Genomic DNA, 4,980 nt, shown 5'->3' with positions numbered 1-4,980 from the left:
GTGTGGGCTGAGAGTCTTCGTTTCCGGAGACGAGACTGTGCCGCTTTCTGCCGACTTCGGCGGACTCTGGCTTCACGTCTTATTTGTGCGTACTGGACGGTGTCGGGCGTTGCTGCCGGAATGTTTGCGAGTATTCCGCCTTACGAACTTTATGCTCAGTGCTTGAGTCTGGTGTTTCACAAGGTTCGTGTGCACCCACCAGATGATCCTGACCTCGACGTTAAGCGTCTGCGCCGACGGGCGCATAAGGAAATGGTGCGACAGTGGAGCGAGTCTGTGCGCGGCCCTGTCTTACCGGGAGCAGAGGTTCGGCTGGCCTTGGGTTCCATTCTTCAGGAGTGGGTCAAACGACGTCATTGAGGTCAGCTAACATTTCGGACTACGCAGGTATTCACCAAACACGGGTGTTTCAGCGAGTACTTGCACCGAATTGGCAAGGCCCGATCGCCGAGTTGCAAGCATTGTGATGCGGCTGAAGATTCGGCCCGACACACTCGCGGAGTGCCCTGCGTGGGAGGTGGAACGCAGAGCCTTGTGCGAAGTCATCGGGAATGACCTTTCTCTTGCGGTTGTTCTTCGCAAAATGTGTGCCGATATAGATTTGGAAAGCTGTTGTCTCTTTTAGCGAGGTGGTAATCCTTGCCAAGAAAACGGCAGAACGAGAGAAGGAAACCCGAGGTCACTGGTAGAAGAATCTCGGTTACATCAGTGACTTAAAGTCTGCGAGTCCCTTTGACCTGCTCTGGTGTGTGTTTATGAAAAGTGTTGGGTAAGATTTTTTGGGTTCCTGTTCCCAAGGGGTGGAAATGTTTAGTTCGCAGGCGTTGAGTCTTGTTACCTTTCTTCGCCACCTAACCTACCACTAACCACGCCAGGAGTGTTTACATCTCCCTAACTTAAACAAAGTCCGGCCCAAACATCAGGCCAGTAGGAGGTCCCGTCACCGAAGCAGTGCTTCGGGGCCAGTATCGGTAGCGGGACTACATAAACTTCATAGCTAATGAAAAGGAAAAAAAAGGTTAGGTTAGGTTATGTTAAAAAGGTTATGTTAAGGTTATGTTAAGTTTTAGGTTATGTTAAGTTCACTGAAGCAGTATTCCAAGGTCAGGTCCCGGTGGCGAGATCATTTCGAACTCCCTCGAATGCATTGCCGAAAAAAAAGGTTATGTTAAGTTAGTGAGTAAGTTAGATTAAGTTGCGGAATTGTGTGTAGTTAAGCTATTTTGTAACTAAAGTGTAAAAAAATTATGTTTGTACAAAATTTGTAACTTTAAAGGGAATTAATAAAATTTATCTATATATATACAGAGTGTCCCAGAATTGCTGTACAATCTTTTGTAAGCAGGTAGAAGGAATAAAACTGAGTCGAAAGGTCCTAAACCATTTTTTTCTATTATTTATAATAAATGAGTAATTATTGAGTAAATCAGGCCAATCAGCGTCGACCTTTAGCCAGGCGCACGTCAGTGAGCCACGCGCCTGGCGTGTGTGAGCACTCCGCGCAGTTCACTGACGTGCGCCTGGCTAAAGGTCGACGCTGATTGGTCTGATTTACTCAATAATTACTCCTTTATTATAAATAATAGAAAAAAATGGTTCAGGACTTTTCGACTCAGTTTTATTCCTTCTATCTGCCTACGAGAGATTGTACGGCAATTCTGGCACACTCTGTATATATATATATATATATATATATATATATATATATGTACATTTCTATATAAACATTTAAATATCTTGTTGCAGAAAAAAAGCTTTGATGGAAATCAAGAGGTACGGTAGTGCCTTGCGCCAAGTATACGCGCCCACGAAGTGTACGCGCGCTGCGCGAGGTACCCCGTGCCTCATTTACGCGAGTAATATCAATTGCAATTTTTAAGATTTTCAGATTTTAGTAAAAGCTAAACCGATCGAGTTCAGCCTAGACTCAACCAAAAGATGAGATCAAGGCACAAAATAAAGTATTTTGCAGTTTTTTTCTCCGTGCTTTCCCAACAGAGATATTTTGATACAAAATCTAAAATCCCAAAAAACTAGGATCACACAATTTTCAAGAAACGTCGACGTTGTCGTTCAACATTAGAGCGTTTGTCAGTCAGAGTGCGTAATGGTAGAAGGTACTTTTTCTCGTGTGGCCACCATGTGATGACATTTTCGTTACAAGTATGGCGCAAGGCACTGCCGTGCTTCTTAAAAATAATAAAACAATATCAAGGATGAGGGTTGTCCTCTGGTTCAATTGATAAAAAACAAATATGTGTAAGAAGACGGCGAGTATGAACCAATTATGCAGGGTATTGTGCAATGAAACAATATGTAATGTTGAAGAGCAAAACGTTTCAATTGTTTATTCAGTCTTCATCAGTCGCAAAGCTGCAAATATAATACAATAATTATTTTACAATGTGTGTTAAATATAATTACAAAGTTGTTGATATGCAGAAAAACGGAAAATGCACCTTTATATACACTTCTATTTTAAATGATAACAATGTGTGTTACACAACGGTTATAATGTGTCAAGATCGAATATGAGGATTAAACTAAGAGTCAAAACAATAAATATGAAAAATCAAAGTATAAAATATCGAGAGTCAAAGAATTTTATCGATAATCGGTAAGTAAGATTTATCTAATAAGTCAGTATCATTCATAATATTTAAAGTGTTAGCGTTCATCTTGATGTGTAGCATTTCCGATGTGGTTTGTTTGTAGTAATTCATTTCTTTGTCTGGAATTTTAACTGTGTTCCAATTGAATTTATGGTCGGTGTTTAAACAATGATCAGACAAGACCGAGTTTTGAGATTTCTTTTTGACATAATTCATGTGTTCTTTGATTCTCGTGCCTAATTGTCTCCCAGTTTGTCCGACATAACAAGCATTACAATTTTCACATTCAATATAATACACGATGTTTTTACTCTGGTTAAATGTAATGGGATCTTTATGAGTTTTAATAAATGTGTTTAAACGAGAAATGTTTTTGTATGCTAATCTAATGTTCATTTTATTTAAAGCGCTAGAGAGAGTATTGGACTGCTCATCGACAAATGGTATCGAAAAGTATTTAACATCGTCTGTCGACTGTGTGTCAATGTTACTGTTATTTATATGATTATTAAGTTTTGTATTAAATAATACTTTTAGACGTTTGTTGATGGTTTTAAATACTAAATCTATTGAATAATAGTTGGCTATGAGAATCTTGACATAATTTTAAATTTTTTAGAGGAAATACAGGATCTGATAGTAGCAGCGCTCTATCTACCAGAGTATTTATTGTACCGATCTTATGACATAAAGGGTTTTGAGACAAAAAATGTAGGTAGGTATCTACCGAAAAACGTTGGCTTATGATATCAGTCACAAGTCAACGTATTTTTTTCCACGATAATGCAAATGTCTAAAAAAATGATACAATTATCAGACTAGAGTTTATACGTAAACTGCAGTCTTTGATGTTGGACTGCAGTGTTTAATTGTTTAAACATCGACCATAAATTCAATTGGAACACAATTAAACTTCTAGACAAAGAAATGAATTACTACAAACAAACCACATCGGAAATGCTACACATCAAGATGAACGCTAACATTTTAAATATTATAAATGATACTGACTTATTAGATAAATCTTACTTACCGATTATCGATAAAATTCTTTGATTCTCGATATTTTATACTTTGATTTTTCATATTTATTGTTTTGACTCTTAGTTTAATCCTCATATTCGATCTTGACACATTATAACCGTTGTGTAACACACATTGTTATCATTTAAAATAGAAGTGTATATAAAGGTGCATTTTCCGTTTTTCTGCATATCAACAATTTTGTAATTATATGTAACACACATTGTAAAATAATTATTGTATTATATTTGCAGTCTTGCGACTGATGAAGACTGAATAAATAGTCGAAACGTTTCGCTCTTCAACATTACATATTGTTTCATTGCACAATACCCTGCATAATTGGTTCATACTCTCGCCGTCTTCTTACACATATTTATAAAAATAATGTAATATAAAAGTAAAACACCTAAACGCGGTCTCAGATTGCAGGTCACAGGTCTCATACTGCATCATATATCGCTGCGCTCATGTAAAGAAACTTTTCACGCATATACAGGAGTGCAAGTGCACACATATAGTCGCGAGGAAAAAGCGATCCACTGGACAAGATTATGGAAATCTATATTGCGTTCAATTTGAGAGAAGAATGTTACTGCGCATAGGAAAAGAAAAGCAAAGGGATAGCGTTGCGTGCGAGATTTACGAGACCAGAGAGAAGAATGAAAGCGGCCAGGCCCATAAGAATTTTCACGATCACTTTTCGTGGACATGGTTTTTTTCTGTGCTATGTGCGGTGGACATGGTTTTATTTCGTGCTATGAGATCACCGACGTAGTGGGAATACGCACACAAGCGAAAACTGCTGTCCGTGTGCGTTCGTGGAAGAGTGCAGACATATTATGTTGATGTATGACGACAGTTCTTGCTTGTGTGCGTATCTCCACCACGTCGGTGTTCTCATTGCATAGAATAGAACCATATCCACAAAAAGTGATCGTAAAAACTCTTATGGGCCTGACCGCTCTCATTCTTTTCTTTGGTGAGACACTTGCTGACAGTCAATAGCTGTGAAATAGAGAGACTTTCTACTACGGAAGATGCGCGAAACAGACGAGTCTTTGTCCATCTGGTTTCTCTTCTCAAATTTAATGGAGTATACTACTGTGATCAAAAAGTAAGGTGAAATTGTCATTTAAAACTCCCGGGCATTAAGAAGGCAGGTAATTTTTTTTCCTAGGTTGGTAGGATTGTCAATAGTATTTGCTAAGCGTCTGTTTGTCAAAAGGTTTAATTATCTCCGAGTTACACGTGTTTTTGTAAACAATCAAAAGTGAATTTTTCGATTTTTACAATGGGTGATTTTGTTGAGCAAAGAACTTGCATCAAATTTTGTTTGCGGAAC

Source organism: Pseudomyrmex gracilis, unplaced genomic scaffold (assembly GCF_002006095.1).
Source record: "Pseudomyrmex gracilis isolate BER0280 unplaced genomic scaffold, ASM200609v1 scaffold_514, whole genome shotgun sequence".
Lineage (NCBI taxonomy): Eukaryota > Metazoa > Arthropoda > Insecta > Hymenoptera > Formicidae > Pseudomyrmex > Pseudomyrmex gracilis.
Note: the sequence above shows the minus strand (reverse complement) of the source record.